Genomic DNA, 26,102 nt, shown 5'->3' on the forward strand with positions numbered 1-26,102 from the left:
GGCTGCGACTCTTGTATCATGACCATGGTTTGCTTTGTGCCACTGCTACATCACAACTCAATACAAGTCAATGGGTTTCGAACTGCGACCCCAAGGTTACTGAGATTACAAGAAGTCACAAAAAATCCAACGAGGTTGGACTTCAGATTTACTCATCACAAACTCTCAGGGTCGCAATCTTAAACCTATTCACTTGTATTGCATTGTGATGCAGTAGAAGCACCTATTGACCCTTTGTCATATGACAGGTGTCGTGGCCAAAGTTGCTGTATAGCCCCAACCTTATCGAAGTGGTTACCATGAAGTTTCAGTCTGAAAACAGTTAAAGGTAGACATACAGAGATTACTTGATTCTTTGGGGTATGTCAACCTAAGGCAGTTCATACTGCAAATTAAGGAGAGAAATCAGAAGGTTGGCCTCAGATTTCTGCTGCCAATTCCACTGCAAATACCGGATACGCCTCCAACATTTTGATAATTGGTAGAAAAATGTGTTATTGATTTATGAAGGTTTTCCCCAGTTTTCCCTACAGGAAAGTGGAGATTCACTACAGGCGTTAACCTGTGCAGTCTTGGGGAATGGAGTGCTGCAGCCTACCATAATATATACCGGCTTATCATTCAGTGCTATGTCAGTATTTGGATCTGGAAATAGACAAACATATTAAAGACCATTAAGATAGATATTTATGGCATAAATGTCTAATGTGTATTATGCAAATTGTCTCTTCAGGGAGGAAGGATACGAACTCTAGTGCCACCTATCAGAAGTAGCAATTCTAAAAGTCAAAAGTGACCCTTTAACGAGGCTTCTCATATGACTTAGGATTTATGCCAGATCAGAACCTCAATTTGCAGACAGTGTTTCCGGGTGATTATCCCTCATCAATGCAAAGTATGAGATCTGATCTGGCTGTATGAGAAGCTAATGTGCAGATGAATGATTTTGAGATGTTGGTGTTGACCATGCTCAAACCTTTGATGCCCTACTAGACAGTTCTCAGGCATGTCCAACAGTCATGCCTATCCAGGATTCCTAGAATCCATCATACACCACCCCTGTATGTCTGTGGTATGTTTTATCAGGACAGAGCTTATTCCTATGCCCTAATAAGTCATATGGAAGGCATAGAGGAGGATCACCTGCTAGGAACTACCTCTAGGAGCCTTATCGGGGAGTATCATCACTCTAGCTATCAGGATTCATTCATGGAATAAGTGGACCATTGCTTTTATACACTTTTGATGTTATTTCTTATGCATCAGTTTAAATTGTTTTTCACATCCTGATATTGTCCTATAGAGAAGCAACACTGGATTTAGAAGTATGCAATCTTGAATTATGTTAATAGTAAATAAGGTATAACTGGCCCTAATAGCTTCTCTCTCCCCGCCTTCGGACCAAATGAATTAATCAAGGAAGTGAAGCTGCTGCTGCCACTCACTTCCTGTTGATTGCTCATTTTGTCTGAAGGCGGGGAGACCGAAGCGGGCGGTGATTGGATGGGGCTCACATGACGTCACATTGTCACATGAGCCATGAACCTCGATTACCGACAGCGCTGAAACGGCACCAGAATGGGAGGTGAGTACAGTTTCTTTTATTTTAACTGTGGGAAAAATGTGGAATCCGGAGGGGTTAGCCTAGTAGTGGACAACCCCTGTAATTAAAGCTGCTATTTGAGCATTGAATGAGTATGTTATTTAGATTCTATAAGACACACCATAAGCAAGGTTGTCAACGTAAGTTACTGCAACAATCAATTGTTCTATTTGGATTCAATCATAGTTTCAAACAAATCTGTCATGTGAAAAAACGCTATTAACCTGCAGATATGTGGTTAATCTGCAGGTTAATAGCATTATGAACCTGCCCGGCGTTCACACTGAGATCCCTACTTATGGAAGGAAATTAACTTTATTCCTCATGGCAGCATTCGGCTTTCAGTCATAGGGGAGGATCAGACGTGGTTTCAGTCACCGCTTAGTGTATAGTGAGGAGCGGCTATAACCGTGCCCCGGCACTGACTGACAGCCGGCTCAGTATTAGTTGGTTTAGGGAGATTTATAGGCCATGTTATGCCTCCTAGGAATTTAAATATATAAATAGCCACTCAAGTCAATATTTACTCCTTAAAGGGTCTTGCCACATAACTTAGGATAAGAAGCCAAACCAGAAACTCCCATTACAGTCTCATGTTTCAGGGTTTTTGCCCCTCATTAGTGTAAAGCACAAAAACTAGTTAGAATTGATGAGAAACCTCTGACAGGAGGTCAGGGGTGTAAAGTTTCTCCTTGTGTAAAGTGCCAAGTCAGCAAAAGTAGGCTAAAGGCCACTTTACACGTAACGACATCACTAACCGAGCAATTTTACTCACCTTATAGTTGCTCGTTGACACTGTGCTCCATTCCCAAATATCGTTGCTGTTGCAGGACGCAGGTTGTTCGTCTTTCCTGCGGCTGCACACATCGCTAATGAGGAACCTCACCTCACCTGCGGCCGGCCGCAATGAGGAAGGAAGGAGGTGGGCGGGATGTTCGTCCCGCTCATCTCCGCCCCTCCGCTTCGATTGGGCGGCCGCTTAGTGACGTCGCTGTGACGCCGAACGAACCGCCCCCTTAGAAAGGAGGCAGTTCGCCGGTCACAGCGACATCGCTAGGCAGGTAAGAAGTGTGACGGGTCCAAGCGATGTTGTGCGCCACGGGCAGCGACTTGCCCGTGACGCACAACAAACGGGGGCGGGTAAGCACGCTAGCGATATCGATATCGATATCGCTGCGTGTAAAGCAGCCTTTAGAGCAATGAAATGCTCTCCTAGGAATTAAAATATGCAAGTGGCCTCCTCAGAGAGCTTCTGGCTTGGCTTCTTTTCCGAAATCATGTGGTAAGGACCTTTAAAGGGAATCGGTCATCAGGTTCTCCCTACCCAATCTGAAATCAGCATAATGTAGGAGCAGAGGCCCTGATTTCAGTAGTGTATCACTCACTCTGATGCTGCATGCTGTCATTTTGATAAAACCACAGTTTTATCTGCTACTGATCTTCTAATTCTCTGTATGTTGAGCTCTGAAAAACCTCGACCAAACCTCTGACAGATTTTTGTGTACACTATGCATAGGCAGAAAGCTGCCAGTCATGGGGATGTGGTTATATAGAGCTCATGACTAGGGAGGACTACATGGCAGAATGTTTAATTGTTCTCTAATGATAATCTCCTACTGATAAAACAGTGACTTTATCAAAACTACAGCAAACAGACCTCTAGTAAGAGATATATCACTGGAATCTATGTCCCTTAGTAGTGATGGGTGAATTTGAATTGTAAAGTTTGGGGTCCATACCAGATGTTAAATGTCTGTATACGGACCTCGAACATGGACTTCTCAGGGAAGCCCATGTTACTGTTCAGGTTCAGCCACCTGGATAAAAATAAAAAAAAAATTGAAAAAAGGTAAGAGGAGGCAAAATGGGGATTAGAGCAGAACAGTTAGACTTACCGAGCCTCTGACGTGGCTGTCACACTGCTTCCGGGTGCGATTAACTCTCATGCATATTCACTGCTTCCCCTGCCCACCTTCTGTGACACCATCTGTGATTGACATCTTTGCTGCCATCTTGGTTTGGTTGCCCTCACATACCTGTCTGGGTCCCCGGAGTGAAGTGTAAAAATAAATAGTTGGAAAAAAATCGCATTGGTCCCCTGTATTTTGATACCAAGCACAGTTAAAGCAGACACCTACAGGTTGCAGCCCCTAGCTGTGTGCATTATCTTGCCTGTGTATCCAAATACGAGGGACCCCATGTGTTGTTTTAAAAAATTACCTAAATAAATAATTTGAAAAAATGGCGTGCGGTGTCCCAAATTTAATTACCCAACCAAGATAAAGGAGACAGCTGAGGGACAGTATTTTCATGATGGGAAGGCCCATGGTTGTTGCCCCCCAGCCTAAAAATAGCAGCCCTCAGCCACCCCAGAATTGTTGCATTCAATAAATGCTTCAGTGGTTAGCACTGCAGTCTTGCAGCACTGGGGTTCTGGGTTCAAATCCCACCAAGGACAACATCTGCAAGGAGTTTGCATGTTCTCCTCATGTTTGCGTGGGTTTCCTCTGGGTACTCTGGTTTCCTCCCACACTTCAAATACATACTGATTGGGACTTAGATTGGGAGCCTTAGTGGGGACAGTGTTGCCAATATACTGTATGTAAAGTGTGTGTAATTAATGGTGCTATATAAATGAATAAATATTATTATTATATTAATGTCAACGCTTTACCCAGCTCATCCCGACTGACCTGGTGCAGAGGGGTAATTGGGGTAATATAAGGGGTTAATGGCAGCTGTGGTTTGTCAAAAAATCGCAGCTGTCATCAAGCCCAAGGTTAGTAATGGGGAAGGGTCTAACCCTCTATGTAAAAAAAATAAATAAACACAAAACACAAAGGAAAAAAACTTTATTTAAAAAATAAACACCCTCTTTCTCCAATTTATTAACCCCCAAGCACCCTTGCAGGTCCAACATAATCTAAATGAGGTCCCACAACGTTCCCGGTTCTGTTACATCCTGAGGTCCCAGTGCGCAGTCACATTAGGAAATGTGACCGTGCACTGCGGCATCCGAGACACACTAATGAAGCCAAAGCTATGAGCAGTGATGTCATTGAGTTCCCCTGGGGTCACAGCTGTCGGTTCCCACGGTACCCAAGCTGTGACCTCAGGTGAACTGACCTGAGGTGAACTCAGTGACCTCACCTCAGTGCGTTTTTCTTCCCAGAGATGCAAATTTGGTACTGAAATGTATGTCTGCACCAGATTTCTGCACCAAATTTGCATCTCCTGACAGAAAATTTCACCGGAATGGCATCAAAACTGTTTTTATACATTTTTTTTTGCCAAGAGATGCAGATTTGGTGCTCAAATTTATACACTATGTTCCTGCACCAAATCTGCATTTCCTGGCAAAAAATTGCTTGCATTATGATTCAGTTTCGATGGGATTTTTTATCAGGAGATCCAGATTGGGTGCAGGAATATGGTGTATAAATTTCAGCATCTCTTTTGCCAAAAAAATGTGATTTTCTGCCAGGAGATGCAGGTCTATGAACTCAGTGAGCTCATCTGAGGTGAGGTCACTGAGTTCAATGAGGTCACCTGAGGTCAGTTTACCTGCAGTCACAGGTGGGTACAGTGGGAACCTCCAGCTGTGATCACAAATTAACTGAGTGACATGACTGCTCATCGCTGCGGCTAAGTCAGTCCCTGCCTGAAGCCACAGAGTGCGGACTTGTTCTGTGCTGTGACGTCAGTATGTATGTAGCAGAGCTTGAATCATAGTGGGACCTCATGTAGATTACCTTAGAACTGGGTATTTGGGGTTAATAAAGGGGTGAAATAGGGTGTTTCTTTGTATTTTATTTCAAATAAAGGATTTTTTTGGTGTTTGCGTTTTTCTTTTCACTTACAGATTAGTAATGGGGGTCACAGAGATGCTTCTTATTACTAATCTGTGGCTTAGTAGCAGCTGTGAGCTGTCATTAAGCCCTGATATTACCCTGATTGCCACCACACCGGGGCAGCTGCAGGCTGCTATTTTTAAGCTAGGGGGCCAAATAACCAGCCTCAGAATACCATCCCCCAGCTGTTGGCTTTATCTTTGCCTGGGTATCTTGGCTGTTTTCTGGTTTTATAATTCAGACCCATTGATGTGAATACCAAATACAAGCAAATCTATGGGAGTGGCGCTGTCTCTGGTGAAAAAAAGTACACGCTTTTTTGTATACTCATAGAATAAGTTTAATCTGTCTCTTTTTTGCTTTATCTTTTTTTGTGTCTGTACCATATTTCTGTATATTGCTGCCATATTAAGGTTATCTATTATGTCTGCAACTATTTTGTCTAATTCCCACAAGTGATAGAAGAGGCGTTTTGGCAGAAAAGGCTTATAAGTGGTTAATTGAAGGTTATAAATATATTATGATGCAGCAGTACACTTCATTACTCATTCATTGCTAGGAAAACCTTTCCTTGTAACACAAGAAGCAAAAAATAACTCATTTCTTAATATATTTGAAGAAAGGTGAAAAACTCAAGGTGCAATGTGAAACCTTAGGAGAAACTCATATTTTGCAGAAAGAAAATGAAGGTTGTTGAGGTTGTCACAGAGATCGTAGCACCGTAGAGTCCACAGTAAATGTGAAAATATAGTACAGCGGTAATGTTTTATTTTCCTTTTTATGAGAAATGGAAAAACTCCATTGAATGTGGGAGCCATGCTTTATTATGGGATAAAACAAATGAACAGCGGGGATGAGGTTGGCGGGAGGTGCCCGGGCTGAATAGGGCAGTCATAACTGTGGTGCACCGACATAAAAGTGTGTTTGATTAATTGAGAGCTAGCATGGCAGGTGGCGGCAGGAGATACGCTCCATACCAGGCTCCTCTGTCCGTTTTCTGTAAAATACAGTGCTGAGATTTAGAAGCATTCTCTTCCTCTACACATAGGAAGGAAAGCCTGATTTGTATATAATATGGAGGCCCGAAAAGGAAAAATGTAGTAATCTTAAAATATACATGGGAAATTGTTCTCTAGTTCTTTCCCAGTTATGAGAGGTCCTGCCTGGGGAGACTTTCATGACTTCATGACACTGAGAAGAAAAAAAAAATCACTTATGGATAACTGTACAGAGGTGTAACATGAAGCTCCTGGCTCCAATTCAAACCCTGTAACAAGCTCCACAGGCTCAATGTGCCATTAATAATACTGGTGTCTTGTTATGCTGCAGTGAAGCCGTTATTCCCCCCGAGGCACCAAGGACCTGGTGCTACTTCGGCACCACCTGCAGCCAGGGGACTAACGATCGCAGTCACAGAGGGTGGCAACCGCAACTGGGCCAATGCGTGAGGGAGGGCCCGCTGATACCAGCACCCTTCTTGGACTCACATTCAGCTGATCCACCAGCTGCCTGTGGCGCCTGCAGGGCAGAGGCTGGCAGCTGACGTTGGCATAGGTGTTGCATGACGTCATTGCCTTGCACCATCCGCCCCACTGTGCCAGGTATGGAGGAGTAGAGGGCAATGCTTGCCTCAGGAACCCAGCCAGGTATATTTGACTTTTACTGAGGCATTTCAGAGAAAAACATACCTTAATAGCCATCGGGGCTCGCACACTCTCTAGACTAGTTGGACAGGCATGTACCTAGTGGCCTCTCCCTTCCCACTGCCAGTGACTAACAGGTATCCGCCTATTCACGCACATAGACAGATACCTGTTAATCCATGGAAGGGGTCATGGAGAAGTCACTGGGGATCCAAATGTCCGACTAGTCTAATCTTTGGTTTGGTACCCGTTTAACTATTAAAGTATGTTTTTCTCTCAAATGTTGCAACGCTTGGGAGTCAAACTTACCTGGCTGAGATAAAACAGTCAGTGGCTGATATACAGTGGATAAAAGAGGTATTTGATCCACTGACGATTTTGCAGTTTTTACCACCTACAAAGAATGGAGAGATCTGTCATTTTTATCCTAGGTACACTTTAACTGTGACAGCCAGAATAAACAAAACAAAATCACATTGTATGATTTTTAAATAATTAATTTGCATTTTATTGCATGAATGAAGTATTTGGTCACTTACCAACAAGCAATAATTCTGGCTCTCACAGACCTGATATTTTTTCTTTAAGAAGCTCCTACTCTGCACTCACTACCTGTATTAATTGCACATGTTTGATCTGGTTACCTGTATAGGACACCTGTCCACACACTCAATCAATCACACTTCAACCTCTCCACCATGGCCATGACCAAAGAGCTGTCTAAGGACACCGGGGATAAAATTGTACACGTGGACAAGACTGGGATGGGCTACAGGACAATAAGCAAGCGGCTTGGTGAGAAGGCAACAACTGTTAGTGCTATTATTAGAATAAAGAAAAAACACAAGATCACTCTCAATCGTATGCGGTCTGAGGCCACATACAAGATCTTGTAGGGTAAGGATGATTCTGAGAATGGTCAGGAATCAACACAACTACAAGGGAAGACCTGATCAATGACCTGAAGAGAGCTGGGACCACAGTCTCAAAGATTAGTAACACACTACGTCGTCATGGATTAAAATCCTGCAGGCCATGTAAGGTCCCCCTGCTCATACCAGCACATGTCCAGGCCCGTTTGAGGTGTGCCAATGACCATCTAGATGATCCAAAGGAGGCATATGGTCAGATGAGACCAAATTAGAACTTTTTGGTATCAACTCCACTCACTGTGTTTGGAGGAAGAAGAAGAATGAGTACAACCCCAAGAACACTGTCCCAATAATGAAGCGTGGGGGTGGAATCATCATACTTTGGGGGTGCTTTTATATAACGTCGACAGGACGACTGAACCGTATTGAAGGGAGAATGGATGTGGCCAAGCATGGCGTGATTTTGGTCAAAAACCTCCATCCGTTAGTAAGAGCATTGAAGATGGGTTGTGGCAGAGTCTTCCAGCATGACAATGACCTGAAATACACAGCCAGGGCAACTAAGGAGTGGCTCCATAAGAAGTATTTCAAGGTCATAAAGTGGCCTAGGCCAATAGAAAATCTTTGGAGAAACCTAAACTCAATGTTGCCCAGTTACAGCCCTGAAACCTGAAAGATCTGGAGATCTGTATGGAGGAGTGGGCCAAAATCCCTGCTGCAGTGTGTGCAAACTTGGTCAAGAACTACAGGAAACATCTGACCTCTGTAATTGCAAACAAAGGTTTCTGTACCAAATATTACGTTCTGATTTTCCATTTTATCAAATACTTATTTCATGCAATAAAATGCAAATTTATTATTTAAAAATCATTCAATGTGATTTTTTGGATTTTTTTTATTGTCTGTCACAGTTGAAGTGTACCTACAATAAAAATTACAGACCTCTCCATTCTATGTAGGAAGGAAAACTTACAAAATCAGCAGTGTGTCAAATACTTATTTTCCCCACTGTATGCTGCCCATGGATTCAGTAGCATGTATCAGCTCTCAGGTTCCCTTTAAGGACATGTATCACACATCTTGTATATTGGTAAGGCTGTTCCTCATCTGAGTTACTGACAAATTACCAGTCATGAGTGCTCATCATCATTATACATAACGTATGTTTCATTATGATGTGAGATTTCGATGTCACCACATGCTGCAGGTTTGGCCTAATTTTTTACAACCCCCTCTTAGAATGTCAGTTTTTGGTTTTAATTATCTAGTAAAAATTTGAGATTCACTAATGAGGGAATAGTCTGTTACCCCCTTACATGGAGTCATACAGTGCTGAGAACTGATAAGTTCTCCTCGTCTAGTACCAGAAAGCATGACACTCAGATGACATTGTCACCATCTGCCTAGTCATCTGTATACACATAGAGAGATATCACAAGATTTAGTACATGAAGTATTTGCTTGGACTATAATGTCTGGATTTTATTCTTTAGTCCATGAGAATCTCCAAGATCACTGAAGTGTGGGAGGTCATCTACCAAAAAATTGAATTAAAAGTTTTCCTTAAGCGGGCTTTACACGCTACGAGAACGCTACAGCAATCTCGTTGGGGTCACGGATTTTGTGACGCACATCCGGACGCTGTAGCGATCTCGTTGTGTGTGACTCCTAGGAGCGATTTTGGATTGTTGCAAAAACGTCCAAAATCGCTCCTCATTGACATGGGGGTCCATTCTCAAATATCGCTGCTGTCGCGTGGGCGAAGTTGTTCCTCGTTCCTGCGGCAGCACACATCGCTACGTGTGACGCCGCAGGAACGAGGAACCTCTCCTTACCTGCCACACGCCAGTAATGAGGAAGGAAGGAGGTGGGTGGGCTGTTCGTCCCGCTTATCTCCGCCCCTCCGCTTTGATTGGCTGGCAGCTTAGTGACGTCGCGGTGACGTCGCTGTGATGCCGAACGTCCCTCCCCCTTGAAGGAGGGATTGTTTGGCAGTCACAGCGACGCCACCGACCAGGTAAGTGCGTGTGACGCTGCCGTAGCGATAATGTTCGCTGCGGCAGCGATCACAAAATATCGGCATAACGATAGGGGCGGGTGCTATCACGCTCTCCATCGCTAGCATCAGCTAGCGATGTCGCAGCGTGTAAAGCACCCTTTAGAATTATTATTTAATCTGACTTCTACTTATCCACTTACCTACCTTTCTGTTCCTCTTTCTTTATTACTTGCAGGGCCGTATTTACCATTAGGCACCCGTGGTCCGGTGCCTAGGGCGGCAGATTGTGAGGGGCGGCACCTTCTGGCAGCAAAAAAAAAAAAAAAAAAAAAAAAAAGATTTTTTTTTTTTTTTTTTTTTTTACATTTTTTTTTTTGTGGCCGCCGAGCACAGGGAGCTGATTGACCCCGGAACTGCCGGCGCCTGCACTTCCGGGGTCACGGGCGCGCGCCAATCAGCTCCTTCCTCTGTGCTGCGTCCACTGCTGTGTGGACGTCACATGCATGCAGAGCTCACAGCAGGACACCGCGGAGGACGCCGTGATGGAAGCCGGTGTCAGAAGAGGATACTCACGTGAGCCAGGAAGATGGCGGCGGGCACTGGAGCAGGTAAGTGGATTCATAAGGAGCGTGGGAGTGTCTCTAATGCAGACCAGAGATCTGCGCATGCGGGGGGGGAGGCGGCAAAGGCTGATACTGGAGGGAGGCAGAGGCTGAGACTGGGGGGAGGCTGGAGGGAGGCAGAGGCTGAGACTGGGGGGAGGCTGGAGGGAGGCAGAGGCTGAGACTGGGGGGAGGCTGGAGGGAGGCAGAGGCTGAGACTGGAGGGAGGCAGAGGCTGAGACTGGGGGGAGGCTGGAGGGAGGCAGAGGCTGAGACTGGAGAGAGGCAAAGGCTGAGACTGGGGGGAGGCTGGAGGGAGGCAGAGGCTGAGACTGGAGGGAGGCAGAGGCTGAGACTGGGGGGAGGCTGGAGGGAGGCAGAGGCAGAGACTGGGGGGAGGCTGGAGGGAGGCAGAGGCTGAGACTGGGGGGAGGCTGGAGGGAGGCAGAGGCTGAGACTGGGGGGAGGCTGGAGGGAGGCAGAGACTGGGGGGAGGCTGGAGGGAGGCAGAGGCTGAGACTGGGGGGAGGCTGGAGGGAGGCAGAGGCTGAGACTGGGGGGAGGCTGGAGAGAGGCAGAGGCTGAGACTGGGGGGAGGCTGGAGGGAGGCAGAGGCTGAGACTGGGGGGAGGCTGGAGGGAGGCAGAGGCAGAGACTGGGGGGAGGCTGGAGGGAGGCAGAGGCAGAGACTGGGGGGAGGCTGGAGGGAGGCAGAGGCAGAGACTGGGGGGAGGCTGGAGGGAGGCAGAGGCTGAGACTGGGGGGAGGCTGGAGAGAGGCAGAGGCAGAGACTGTGGGGAGGCTGGAGGGAGGCAGAGGCAGAGACTGTGGGGAGGCTGGAGGGAGGCAGAGGCTGAGACTGGGGGGAGGCTGGAGGGAGGCAGAGGCAGAGACTGGGGGGAGGCTGGAGGGAAGCAGAGGCTGAGACTGGGGGGAGGCTGGAGGGAGGCAGAGGCTGAGACTGGGGGGAGGCTGGAGGGAGGCAGAGGCAGAGACTGGGGGGAGGCTGGAGGGAGGCAGAGGCAGAGACTGGGGGGAGGTTGGAGGGAGGCAGAGGCAGAGACTGGGGGGAGTCTGGAGGGAGGCAGAGGCAGAGACTGGGGGGAGTCTGGAGGGAGGCAGAGGCTGAGACTGGGGGGAGACTGGAGGGAGGCAGAGGCAGAGACTGGGGGGAGGCTGGAGGGAGGCAGAGGCAGAGACTGGGGGGAGGCTGGAGGGAGGCAGAGGCAAAGACTGGGGGGAGTCTGGAGGGAGGCAGAGGCAGAGATTGGGGGGAGTCTGGAGGGAGGCAGAGGCTGAGACTTGGGGGAGGCTGGAGGGAGGCAGAGGCTGGGACTGGGGGGAGGCTGGAGGGAGGCTGAGGCAGAGACTGGGGTGAGGCTGGAGGGAGGCTGAGACTGGGGTGAGGCTGGAGGGAGGCTGAGACTGGAGGGAGGCTGAGACTGGAGGGAGGCTGGAGGGAGGCTGAGACTGGGGGGAGGCTGGAGGGAGGCTGAGACTGGGGGGAGGCTGGAGGGAGACTGAGGCTGAGACTGGGGGGAGGCTGGAGGGAGGCTGAGGCTGAGACTGGAGGGAGGCTGAGGCTGAGACTTGAGGGAGGCTGAGGCTGAGACTGGAGGGAGGCTGGAGGGAGGCTGAGGCGGAGACTGGGGCAGGCTGAGGCTGGGGAGAGGCAAAGGCTGAGACTGGGGGAGAGAGGCTGATGCTGAGGGAAGATAGAGGCTGATGCTGGGGGAGAGAGGCTGATGCTGGGGGAGTGGGAAAGAGGGGCTAATGCTAGAGACAGAGGACAAGGGATGAGGGATAGTGCAATGACAAAATCGATTGAGTGGGGGGAGTGTAAGGACTCAGAATAAGAGGGGGCAGCATTGGGAGCTCATTGTGAAGAAGGGGCAGCATGTGTGGGATCAGTATGGAGTGGAGAAATGTAGGGGAGTCAATATCAAGAGTGGGGTAGTGTGTGGGGGGGGGTCTCAGCATAAGCGTTAGTGTGGTGGTCTTAGCATGAGTGGGGCAACATGAAGGTCTCATTATGGAAAAGAGGAAGGCAGCATTAGGAGCTCATGGAGAGGGACAGCATGCATGGGACATTGTGAGGAGGGAGCAGCATGCATGGGACATTGTGAAGAGGGGGCAGCATGCATGGGACATTGTGAGGAGAGAGCAGCATGCATGGGACATTGTGAGGAGGGGGCAGCATGCATGGGACATTGTGAGGAGGGGGCAGCATGCATGGGACATTGTGAGGAGGGGGCAGCATGCATGGGACATTGTGAGGAGGGAGCAGCATGCATGGGACATTGTGAAGAGGGGGCAGCATGCATGGGACATTGTGAGGAGAGAGCAGCATGCATGGGACATTGTGAGGAGGGGGCAGCCTGCAAGGGACATTGTGAGGAGGGGGCAGCATGCATGGGACATTGTGAGGCGGGAGCAGCATGCATGAGACATTGTGAGGAGGGAGCAGCATGCATGGGACATTGTGAGGAGGGGGCAGCATGCATGGGACATTGTGAGGAGGGGGCAGCATGCATGGGACATTGTGAGGAGGGGGCAGCATGCATGGGACATTGTCCTCACATCATGCTGCTCTCTCCTCACAATGTACAGATCATATTTCATAATCGAGGAAGGTGTGGTGGATATACAGTAGTTTATAAGGGAGGGCAGAATGGTGTTTTAGTTTATTAGGGGCAGTGTCACAGTCACAGTATATAAGTGGGGACGGTGTGGTGGGAATATTTTATACTCATGCTATGTTTTGATGTGCCTGTGGTGATTCCCATTGGGGGGGGGGGTTAGTTTCTTATTGATACTTTTTAAAGTGTGCTACAGAGTAGATCTGCCTTAAACAGATGTCGTGTGCGAAAACTCAGTTTTACGTTGTCACTAAGGGGCGCGACCACTTAAAGTGCCTAGGGCAGCATGAAGGCAAAATACAGCCCTGATTACTTGCTGTTTACTTAGCATACAATAATACTTAAGAGGGTAACTTTGAGGGGTCTATGTAAATTCTGTTACTATTTAGCATAGGAAAAACGACAAAACCTCAACGTCTGACTGTAAAGGCTCCATATTAGATTACCATTGGCCAAGAGCTCCTTTATTCTCTAGGAGACAGCCGTGGCCGGATACCTTTGGTGGCTGCTTATTTCGAAAGAGAACAAAGCGATTATGCCGCTGAAATTCAGCAGGGAGGATCCGTCTCTCCATCTGCATTATCCGTCAGGGTAGAGTCAGGAGGCCGTATGCGCAATAACCTGTCATTCGATCCCAGTGATTCCATTAAGTTGCCTGATATATTTCAGTCTAGAGAGGCCATACTGGGCTCCTGCCTTTAAAGGGAGGCCGACAAGTATGGGTTAAAAAATTAGAGGGTGTGGAAATTGGGGAATTTGAAAAAGCATTGTGGGTATTGTTAGGGAAGAGGTGGGGCTATTGGGGGGGGTTTATAAGGGTCGGTCTATTAGTGAGGGTATCCATTTTAGGCACAGAGAAAGAGCAATCTCCCACCCACACTCACGTTATTTCATGTCACATGGACTCTTTAAAAAAAAAAAAATATATATATATATATATATATATATATATATAGATCTTTGGGTAAGCATCATTACAATGGTAAAAGGGAACTTTATTATTTTGTCATAGCAGCGTGGCAAAGGAAAGAGGGTCCTCAAAGTTTTATTTTTTGGTAAGTGGTGGAACGGGGGGGGTGAACTCACAAGGTTCTGAACTACTCCAGTGGACTTCTCTATATGTGAGTGGGTAGGTGAATTCCCGTGGTAGGCCTGGATGGGCCGCAGGTTGAGGCTTGTGGTAATCTGAAGCCAGGTTGTTTTTAACTGGTGCCTACAAGCTGGTGCTTGAAAGGCTGAAGGTGAAAGGTCAGCCTAGCTACAGTAGACTAACCGTCTGCAGGTTGAGGCTTTGAGGACCACCCTCTGGGTTTTGTTGGTTGCATGTGTTGCGTTTAAATTATTTGTTATAATACAAGGTTTCTTTGGCTAATGGAATCCGTATTGGTGTGCAGTCTGGGTATTTCATTCCGGGGTATAAAAGGCGGAAGGGGTTTATTTTAAGTATTACAGAATAACATTTTTAAGTTTGTATTAATAATACAGAAAATTACTTCTTTTTATACTTCTAAAAAAAAAAGAAAGTAAAAAATAAGAAGTAAAATAAAAAGTTATTAACGCTGGATTCAGCTACTTTAGGGCGGCTTTAATATTTATAGAATAACAACAATGTTATATTCGCTTTATTTTCTTCAGGTAAGAAATATAACAATCCTGTGTATTACAAAGATCTATTACAGTATAGCAGGTGTTACATGGCATTGATACACTGGCAGCAAACATTGCATTTACTCTAGAATCATACGACCTGTGTTTGGATGTTGATTTAAGTCCCAATGACAATTAACAGAATAGTGATATAAGCTGCTTATAATTCGATTACGCATTGACATTGGATTGTCATTTCTTCATGGTGTGATAACGATATACAGCACTACGAAGGCCACTGGTGAAGATGCAAGCAGCAAGTGCCAAATGTTTACCGGTAGGAAATCCTAAAAATCAGTTTTCTAGTTCATGACAGCAATATATTTGTCTTTCTTATTAGTGAATTTACCCATTTCTATTTTAGACCGTCCATTCTACATAGAAGGGACACTTAGTGAATTTATGGATGTGTTGATCTTCACTAGTTTATAGGAAGGGGGGCCTGCGCCCCACCATTTACATGTACTATGTTTTATAGACTTTTCAGTATTATAAGATGTATATATTTGTACCAACGACAACCATCTAATAGCAAGTCAATTTTAGATTAGATGTTAGATAAGATAGGGTTAAGGATATTGGAAGGAAGGAGTGGCAGATGGCGGGAAACAGAACAGGATTGAAGGCTCGAGAGAATACGGTTCAAATGTGAGAAGATGTCGTCTCGGTGCTGGAGCCAGTTAGGGAACCCTGAGGTAACCTTGAGAAGTCCGGATCCTACAGCTCACCCCAAGATGGGCTTAGACAGTCATCCAACTAGAAAGCCATCGGGCTCAGAATCGGACGAAGATGAACGGAGTTAGGAGGAGGAAGACACAGACCCTGGGGCTTGAGGACGAGACCCAAGATAGCTGGAGGATGTGGTACAGTACTAATCACGGAGAGGTAGGAAGGAAAGGAAGACCATGTCTGTCATAACAGTGTGAAGTATAAAAGTGAACAATTCTGGTTGGCTAAGCAAACTCTGGTGTTGTGAGTATTACTGACTGTGTACGATAACGACTGACAGCAGAGTGATGGACACCAGCCTGAAGAAACCATTAAGTGTCATGTACCCCACCCAAAGTCCCATCAGCACACAGAGTCTCCTTGGTGAAGAAGTGCGACACCCGTAAAGACCGGCATCGGCACCTTCCTTCAGGTGGCTTCAGCATTGACAATAGAGCAGGTTTGTTTGTCACCGTATGGCATCACAGGGGCTTGCGGTATATAAAAAGGGACATAATTTCTGCAGAAGAGGAGAACAATAAAAGAGTAGAGAATTTGGAGTGATGAGGTGTGCTGTATAGAATAACTTATACTGTATTGTATTCTAGGTTTTATAGACTGAGTGTTGGCATACGTAGAGCAGAGTTGGCCTCAAAGCCCTCCAAAATTCGGTTTCATGCAGGCTTCTTATACCCTTCTATTCTTGGCATCAGGCTCTTGAGCTTAAAACCCATTCTTAACCCTTTCAATGTTATTTTTTTTTCTACTTGACCTTATCAATTGCTACGTAGAGTGGCAAATTCATATGCGGAACTACTCAACCCGTAGAAAAGGGTAATGGACTTTACAATGGTCCTGTAAAATGCTTGGATCACTTTAATTATATGTATGCCCTTGACTTGGAAATTTATGGGAATTTCTGCTTAGCTATGACAAACTAAAACAACAGTATTTCCCTATCAGTATTTCTAGGTTACTCTGCAAATCATCCTTAACAGTTTCATCTAGACATAGAGGTGCCACGTTTCGCTCAGCATGAAGACCCAATAAACATATGGCTTCCAATTACAATTTCTTCTCATTAAGACTTGTGGTTGCAAAATGTGCTGTGTTTTGGCATCATTTATCACATCATTATAATGGTTATATTTTTTCTGCATCTCATCCAGACATGTTCCTGCACAATGACCTGAAATTAGGGCCACGTAGTGCAAGGTTGAGCAGAACGTTTTACAAATAATAACTCTAGATTTCCAAATTACACCTCTACTATTACAGGGCAGATGTGTTTAGTCTATCCGTAGCAACATCAGTCACCAATCCGCGTGGACCAAGGCGAGATTAATGTAATAGACATTGATGCTGGGGGCAGGATTACCCACATCAAATAATCCAACCTTTAGGATTAATTCTCTAAACCAGCTTTAGCTTTTCTCTGAAATCATCCATTTCTAGTGCAGTAATTCAGTATTCACGTTGTGATGACAATATGGCACATCTCTGAACTGATACCCCCGGGACCGGCTGATACTAATGATCGGTCTATGGATTATGGTCTAAGGATGGACTCCTGCACCAATGTCACACTGAATCAGCTTGGAGAATTAAAATATATCTTATGGCATGGACAAATGTTCGGTTTAATAGACCAGTTGCAGAATATCCAATCTGATTACATGCTTCGTTCTCTAATTACTGGAGACAATCACACGACATAATGATATGGAACTAATATTGACCTTGCATTTTAATACAAAGTGACAAATTGCTTCTTTCTCTTTAGTTCCAAACTTGACAATTTGGACATGTTAAAAACTCCTTAGGGATGGATGAAATATACTAAATATAATCTACTGCCAGCTGTATATATTTGTGCATTATACCAAGAATTTGTCAGAGATGCTAATATAGAATCAGATATCACCTGAATTGAATGCACCTAAAATGCCACAATCGCGTACAAGATTTCTCACGTGCCTCCCCCATACTCTGGAACACTCTACCTCAGCACATCAGACTCTCCCCTACCGTAGAAAGCTTCAAGAGGAACCTCAAGACCCACCTCTTCCAACAAGCCTACAGCCTACAATAGCCCTCAGTCCAGTAGACCACTGCGCAACCAGCTCTGTCCTCACCTATTGTACCATCACCCATTCCCTGTAGACTGTGAGCCCTCGCGGGCAGGGTCCTCTCTCCTCCTGTACCAGTCTGTTATGTACTGTTAATGATTGTTGTTTGTATACCCTTTCACTTGTAAAGCGCCATGGAATAAATGGCGCTATAATAATAAATAAATAATAACGTCAGAATGTGAATCATATTCTTCTGAATTTTTTGTTTTCTATGCTGAATGAGTTCTGTATAATATAATAACTCTATAAGGCATCTTTCAGATGTCCATTATATAAACATAATTAATACTCATTTTATTTATACAGTGCCAACATTTTCCACAGCACTTTACAATAAAAATATTATTTTATGGCTACAAGACTTGGAAATCCCTTCCTTCTATGAACTGAACTTAGATGACCACAAAACCAAAAGGGATCTAAGTTTGGTCTCTAAAGATTGAGGTGAAATTGAATGTGATACTTACTTTGAAATCATTCATTTTATGGTTGGCTTAAAGGGGTTTTCCACTACTTTTTCACCCACTTGCCATATGTCATCATAGTTCTTCTTAACAATACCTTTTGTAATATACTTGTATTTGATATATAGTGTAAAGTCCCTCACACAGAGGAGTGAGGAACTAATCACTGAGAGATGCACTAAACAGGCAATACGAAAGGTGGCATTAGGCATACTAGAGACTAAGGGAGGTCAGGCAGGGTGGGGTCAGAATCGAGAGGACACAAAGAGACTCAAGGAGCAGACAGGAGAGAGGTCGTGAAACAAGCCAAGGTTCAGGTAACCAGGAGAGTACATACAAACACAACAGACAGGCAAAGACTAGTCAAGAGGGAAGCCGAATTCAGGATCCACACAGGAGAGGAAAAGTCAGGGAGAGCAGGCAGATAAGTCAGAGATCAGTATAGAGTCGAGTACTAAGATCAATCACTGTAACCAGTAACCGGGCGCTTATCGCAACTTAACTAGAGAATACGACTTGCACCGATCCAGGCATGAACACTCCCAGGTAAAGTAGAGCTCAGAAGCGGCGTTTGTGAGTAAGCTCCTCCCATCACCGGCAAACGTCCAAGTGCAGGGTATGGCCTGTCACAGGTCAAAGAATAACATGACGGCCGCATGCAGGAGGATACAACAGAAGATCCCAGCACACGAGCCGCACCGCAAGTCAGGGCCGTAAGATATAGCTTCTAGAGGGCATCTCAGCTGGGATCATATAGTACAGGATTGTTATGCAGATTCTTCTTCCTCCTTTGTTATGTCTGATACTTCCTTTTCCAGTACAGAAATCAGACAAAACAAAAGAAGTTGTGACTGGGCTCATAATGGTGGGTATAGGCGTATTGGAGTGAATCACAATTCATCTCACACAAGCTGAGCTGAGTTTCCATTCAGCAGTAAGAGGACGGGCAACACCTAGTGAAGTGCTGCGACCTGCATTTTAAAAGCAAAGGGCTTCAGTAATCCAATCACTTATGTGGACAGCTGAAATGTGCTGAAATTTTCATAACAAACACAGTGACAGGGCTGTATTGGCCATCTGGCAATTGTCAGATGGGGTGGTACCTACCCTGGGCTCCTCTGACACTTGGTATATCCAAATATCATCATCAACACAGGATGGAGAATGGAGGGGGAGAGCTAAGTGCTGGCAAACAGGCTGCAGCAATGCATGATGGAACTTGTAGTATTAGCTCACACTAAGCCTGGGGAGAGAAAGAGATCAATGTAAACATCAGAGCTGCTGCTGGGAGACAACAAGTGATGCTATATGCATAATAAAATGTTTATATTACTGGAATAAGAGTATGGATGCATTTAGTGACATATAATAGCATGATTGACGAATAAAAAACGAAATGAATTAGGGTAGTGGATAATTTTTTTAAACTTACCTAAAATTTGAATCAAAGGAGTGCACAATGCTCCCTTGTTTTTCCATTAGCCCCAATTCATATGGTATCAGTAAGATGACCTTAGATGCACATAAAGAAGTTGGTCAATGAAAAACATTTATTGCCTATCAACAGGTTAAGTAGTAAATGAACAACTGCTGGCAGATATGGGGCTGAAATGGTGAACTCGCTAACAGAAAGCCTGGCTACTACTCTGACATATATCCTATTAAAGGGATGTTTTAGTATTAAAGAGGTTGAGCCATGAAAAATATTTATTACCTTTCCCCAGGATAGGTAATAAATGAATGATTTCTGGGCCTGCCACCAATAGGATTCCTCACCACTCACTAGAGACCAGTATCCTGATCCTCTGCTCAGGAGAGTATTACTTAATCTCCTCTCGAACAAGGGATCAGGACATTAGTACAGTGCTTGGCTGTTTTCATAAGTCCTGGAGACACTGAATAAACCAATAATGCACCTTCATGACCAGTACTCCATTCAATCTCCTCCAGAGCAGGGGACTTGGGACCCTTGTTCTACTAAGTGTTGGGGATCCCAGTGCTGTGAGTCCAGGGCATAGGCAATATATGTTTTTTAGCAAACACCTTTTATAGAGCATTTTCTAGAGTAATAGATAGAATCACCATTATAAAGAACAAGTAATCAGTATACTATATCTATAATTAAAGAGTGAGGGTTCGTTACATGGATCGAAGGACACACAATACTTTTACCAATCAGTTGTCGTTTAAACGTCTGTAGAATCTCAGGCGATTGAAGTTCTCTGGTGCTCACTATTGTCCACGGGGTATAAAACCTCTACTCTTTCCAGGGCACCTTACTGTATATCAATATCGTCCCATGTAAGAATTTAGATCTCCCATTCTTTTGCCTCTGCCTCGACGCGATTCCCCCCTGCCGTGGCTGTGGTTCATCAGGCGGCCAGTCTTAGATGAAGCAATCCAAATACTAATATCCAAACATTGGTGTCCGTGGGTGTACTAACAACGACCCTCCATATTTAGGACCTAAGAGAGAAGAATATACATACATCCCCTCCAGTTATGTAATACTATGAAACTTTCCTACTTCTCTATTTTTTTTAAACCTGACTGTATTCCGGGGTTAGAAGTATCCAAAATAGACATTTGCCCAGGAATGCATTGTTTGAGAATTCTTGAAAATCCTTTAAATCCTGAAATCTACTTCATATGTGCTGTTAGCGAAAGTTCCAAAAGCATCTGACGATGCAGCATTATTACATGTTTCCATCTGCCTGAGTCATTCAGTCTATATACTTTTCTTTCCCATTCACCATAAAGAACACGTGGGATGGAGAACATAATGGATAAACTGTACATAAAGGTTTATTATTGTAGTGAACTGTGTAAAATACAAATTGTATGTTCATGTCGATTCCTGGAGATCCAGAGCTTGTGATATCATCTCGTTACAATAAGAGAACAATCATTAAATTACCTTTTCAGCTATAAATGCTGTAAAAGTAACAAAGTCATGGGTTTTCTCTGCAAACAGGATGTGGGAGAAAAGTCAATACATTCTTCTACATTAAAAAAAACCTCAGCTGTGTAGTTTGCATTTTCGCTGTTCTTGCTATCTCCATACATAGCTCTGTCTTGGAGGTGAGGGCCAGTTCTCGAGGCTCCCGCCAGATCTCCCTTTTTTTGTAGCATTGAACTGTCACTGCTGGTCGTCTCTATCAGTCTATTGCATCACAGTGAAGAATCAGATCCAGCTCGTTCTCTGATTGCAAGTAATGAATGCGCCACAGACAAAACAACACTGTCTGAAAATAAAAATACATAGACAATAAATCCCACTAATGTCAAAGATACTTCATAAGATATTCAGTTAAAAAAGAAAGAAGATTCAGAACATATCACCTCTATTAAAGGGAATCTGTCACCGGGTTTTTGCTCCCTAATTTGAGAACAGTATAATGTAGGAAAAGAGACCCTGAATCCAATGATTTATCACTTAGATTACTGTGTGCAGCAGTTCTGATACAATCAGAGTATTAAGATGTAGTAGAGCTCAGAAAACTAACCCCACTCTCACCACAGCTTTCTGTGTACATAGTATAGTGACAGTGAGCTACTTATCAGTGCTGGTAGCATGGTTGGACCTAATTCAGGCAGTGATAATGTCCTGCTGAGAAAACACTCATTGTATTGAAACAATAGCGCAGAACCTTATAAGTGACACTTGCCTAAAATCAGTGGCTCAGCCCCTACCTCGTGCTGTCCTCAGATTACATAGCAAAAACCTGTTGACAGATACCCCAGGGTTTGTCATCTTTAAGGAGACTTTCTTTAATAGGCTGAGATAGCTGTAAAAAACAAAGTGAATATTTCTTACCATTGAAGAACCCAGCGTTGTTTCTTCATTGTTGCTCCAGTCTCAGTTGTTTCTCTGTAGTGCTGACATCACATAGATAGCACTGCAACCACTCAGTGAACCCAGCAGCTCTGCCGATGTAGATAACAGGAGCCACTGAGCACACTGACTGCTGCATCATGTTGTCAGCGCTGCAGTCAAACAGATTCCAGGGAAGTGGTAGTAACTCGGCTTTTGTTTTTATAGTTACTGCAGAACATGAAAGAAAGTAACTACAACTGGCCCAACACATAAGATAGTTGTCACCTGAATGTTCATATGGCAGAAGCTATCGCTCCAGGCTCCTCTATACAATAATGACTCAGCTTGGCCGAGCGGTCATGTATTTTCAATGGGGAGAAGGTATAAACTTAGTGCCAGAATCCTGTTATCGTCTCTGAAAACAAAAGGGTTTAAGTTTGAAATTCCATCTACATGATCCTTTTCTTTCTACCTGTAACGGGGTGCCAGGGGTGCCTCTGGCCTTGTAGTCGTGGCCCTTGCGATCAGGCTTACCCCTGGTTCCACCGTCACTTTGGGGACAGGAGATGACTTGGTGGGGCAGAGTGTGGTGGTGTTGCAGATGTTATCCGGCGCACAAACACTCTTCAGGCAGGGTTCGATGCAATGAACAAACATTCTTTTATTCTTCACAAAGTCCCAAACAAAGCAATAAAGGTGATGATACGCTTTCTTAGCTGGGGGAAGCCTGTCCTTGCGTCCCCTCCAGTGGGGATGTGCCTGGCTACTCCACTTCGCCCGGCTCCCACTTCTGGCTACCCACAGCCCGGACCCACACCGGACTGCTTCACACTATGAGGTTCCGCCCGCTCCTTTTCTCACCGGCTTCCCTGATTTCCAGCTCCCACACTCTGCCCCGGCTCTGCTGCTCCGCTCCTGTCCCCGAGACGACTGCTCCCTTGATCTAATCTTTTCCTCACACCCTTGCTCTCTCCTCCCCTTGTCTCTGCCGGCTCCTCCTCTCCACTGTGGTGACAGCCGTCCCACCCGGCCACTAGGGGTACCCTAACACAATACACATGCACATACAAATAAAACATTTTTATTAATAACATTTCCGGGTTAACTATGCTCCCTTTTGCAGGGGGTCTGCTCACCCACTGCATACCTCCCCTCTTAAAACCCGAGCCTCCCGGCACGGCTCTTACTTAAAACACACAGAAGCACGTAAAGTCTGCAATACCGTCCACAATAGGCGCAGCACCCACACAGAGGGCTCCAGTGTGCCCAGTTCTCCTCCTCTGGACGGCCACCAGTGTGCGCAGCTCTCCTCCTCTGGACGGCCACCAGTGTGCGCAGCTCTCCTCCTCTGGACGGCCTTCAGTGTGCCCAGTTCTCCTCCTCTGGACGGCCACCAGTCCCGCGCAGCACTCCTCCTCTGGACGGCCACCAGTGTGCGCAGCTCTCCTCCTCTGGACGGCCACCAGTGTGCCCAGTTCTCCTCCTCTGGACGGCCACCAGTCCCGCGTCCGGCGGTTTCTGCAGCGCTCCCGGTCCTTCTTTCAACTAGCGCCCGGAGGCTCAACAGCGCTCCCGGTCTTAGATGGGCGCCCGGAGGCTTGGCAACAGCGCTCCCGGTCTTAGATGGGGCGACTGCCCGTACAAACACACAGAAGGGAGCTCGTCCCGTGAAACTTTAAAAGAACTTCTGCCGGCTAAACGGCGCCGGACTTAAACAACAGATCAGCAGTGGTGACTTACTCTGGGGGCCAGGCCCTCTTCCATTCCTCCGCTTGGGCCTGGATGTATGCCCCCAGGGATTGTCCCGGCTGCTGACGGATCCTCTGGAAGGACGCAGGGGCGTAGGGTGGCTCCACAGGCGCAGCTGCTGCAGCTCCTCTCAGTGGTGAAGGCGTCGCTGCCCCTGACAATCTTGCTGGTAACGGCGGCGGTGTCAATGCTGAGACTGGGTAGAGTGGAGGCGGGTCCTCGTTTCCCGCTCTTAAACAGACTCCACCCCCAGCCCCACGCATCATCTTGACTCCTCCGCTGAGGTACTTCTTTTTCTTCTTCCGTGCCCTGGAGCTGGCGCCTCCCCTCTTTGGGCGGAGTACTCCATGCTTTCTCTTCGGCACCGGCCAGCCCCAGGCTCTTCTTTCGGCGCCAATTTTCCGCGCCTTTTCTTCCTCACAGATAACGGCCTCCTTGCCGCCATCTTGTACCCGGTCCAACGCTACGGGTACTAGGTTCTCTTCCCACCACGGGACTGGAAATCCTGTATCACGGTCCGGATCCTGTGCTTCAGGCACGACCCGATCTCCAGCCTCCTGGGTTCCTGGCAGGGGAATCGCATCCTGCCGACTACGCCACATGTAACGGGGTGCCAGGGGTGCCTCTGGCCTTGTAGTCGTGGCCCTTGCGATCAGGCTTACCCCTGGTTCCACCGTCACTATGGGGACAGGAGATGACTTGGTGGGGCAGAGTGTGGTGGTGTTGCAGATGTTATCCGGCGCACAAACACTCTTCAGGCAGGGTTCGATGCAATGAACAAACATTCTTTTATTCTTCACAAAGTCCCAAACAAAGCAATAAAGGTGATGATACGCTTTCTTAGCTGGGGGAAGCCTGTCCTTGCGTCCCCTCCAGTGGGGATGTGCCTGGCTACTCCACTTCGCCCGGCTCCCACTTCTGGCTACCCACAGCCCGGACCCACACCGGACTGCTTCACACTATGAGGTTCCGCCCGCTCCTTTTCTCACCGGCTTCCCTGATTTCCAGCTCCCACACTCTGCCCCGGCTCTGCTGCTCCGCTCCTGTCCCCGAGACGACTGCTCCCTTGATCTAATCTTTTCCTCACACCCTTGCTCTCTCCTCCCCTTGTCTCTGCCGGCTCCTCCTCTCCACTGTGGTGACAGCCGTCCCACCCGGCCACTAGGGGTACCCTAACACAATACACATGCACATACAAATAAAACATTTTTATTAATAACATTTCCGGGTTAACTATGCTCCCTTTTGCAGGGGGTCTGCTCACCCACTGCATACCCCCGATATCATTTGTTGAAGGCTTACATACACATCAGATGATCATCCTGGCCCACTGAAATAGGCAAGTTCAGCTGACTTTTATCTGATGTGTATGCGGTTGTCTCACAGAGTTTTGCACAAACTTCGCCGACTGTCATTGCTGCGTCGGACTATGTTCTTATACAGATCCTGACAATCTGCCTGATGGTTTCTCTGGTTTCTGGGATAAACACAGGCAGACTCAGGCATCAACCTGCTGTGTATTGACTCTTAGGCAGGCTAGCAAGAGTTAATTGCTGCTAGTCTGCTTGTTAGATTCCTTTGATCACATGTGATGGGGAAGCCAATCACATCTGCTCCCCTTCTATTTATGCTGGATGAAATCTTCCACCCATGCCAGCTATAGTTTCTATGTTGGTCTGTGAGATGTGGTGTCACCAGATTCTCTGGTGAAAATTGTGCTAGTTGCTTGATGCAGTTGTGGAAGTTAACCCCTGTTGTTTTGTAACTTTCTTCCTTCGCTTGTGTTTCCTCCTGAATCTCTTATTGTGTTTACCTATGTGTGATAGAGATTTGTTTTTTCCGTTGACTGTCTATATCCTTTCCCATCCCTCCTTGGGAGAGTGGGAGAGGGAAAACAGTTCAGGACTGATCAGTTGCTGGGCCAAGAAGGAGACTCAGGCATCCCCATCGTTAGGGCTATTCCTGAGAATAGGGATAGTATAGGGACCCTTAGCTTGATGAATAGCTTAGGGGCCCTGTTCTCCTCTACCCCAGAGTCATCATGACAAGGATGCTCTAAGAATTCCATAACTGAGTATATAAAAAGGTGCTCTAAACTAGACAACTCCTTTAATAAGCTTCAAATAACTGAGCAGAGAAAGGTTTTCGGCATAATTTGTATTATTTATAAGGAGGTTAGAATAGCGTGGATTTGAGTTTGTTACAGACAAGAAGAACATTATACTTATTATAATGCAAGGAAGATTTAAAACATGACAAATAAAATGTATATATAGCAGACATAAAAATTAAAGGAATATTGTATCTGGCAAGATTGCAAAAAGACTTATAGGACACTTTGTATAGTGGGTCAAGCGGGTGTGGGGCACCTCAACA

The 26,102-nt window shown here is 46.0% G+C and overlaps 1 protein-coding gene across 5 annotated transcripts in view; it reads left to right on the plus strand.

Annotated features, from left to right (window-relative positions):
* ZNF385A (zinc finger protein 385A) overlaps positions 1-26,102 on the plus strand; it is a 307,656-nt gene that overhangs the window by 207,838 nt on the left and 73,716 nt on the right. The window lies entirely within an intron of this gene.

This window comes from Anomaloglossus baeobatrachus, chromosome 2 (assembly GCF_048569485.1).
Source record: "Anomaloglossus baeobatrachus isolate aAnoBae1 chromosome 2, aAnoBae1.hap1, whole genome shotgun sequence".
In the NCBI taxonomy this organism is placed as follows: Eukaryota; Metazoa; Chordata; class Amphibia; order Anura; family Aromobatidae; genus Anomaloglossus; species Anomaloglossus baeobatrachus.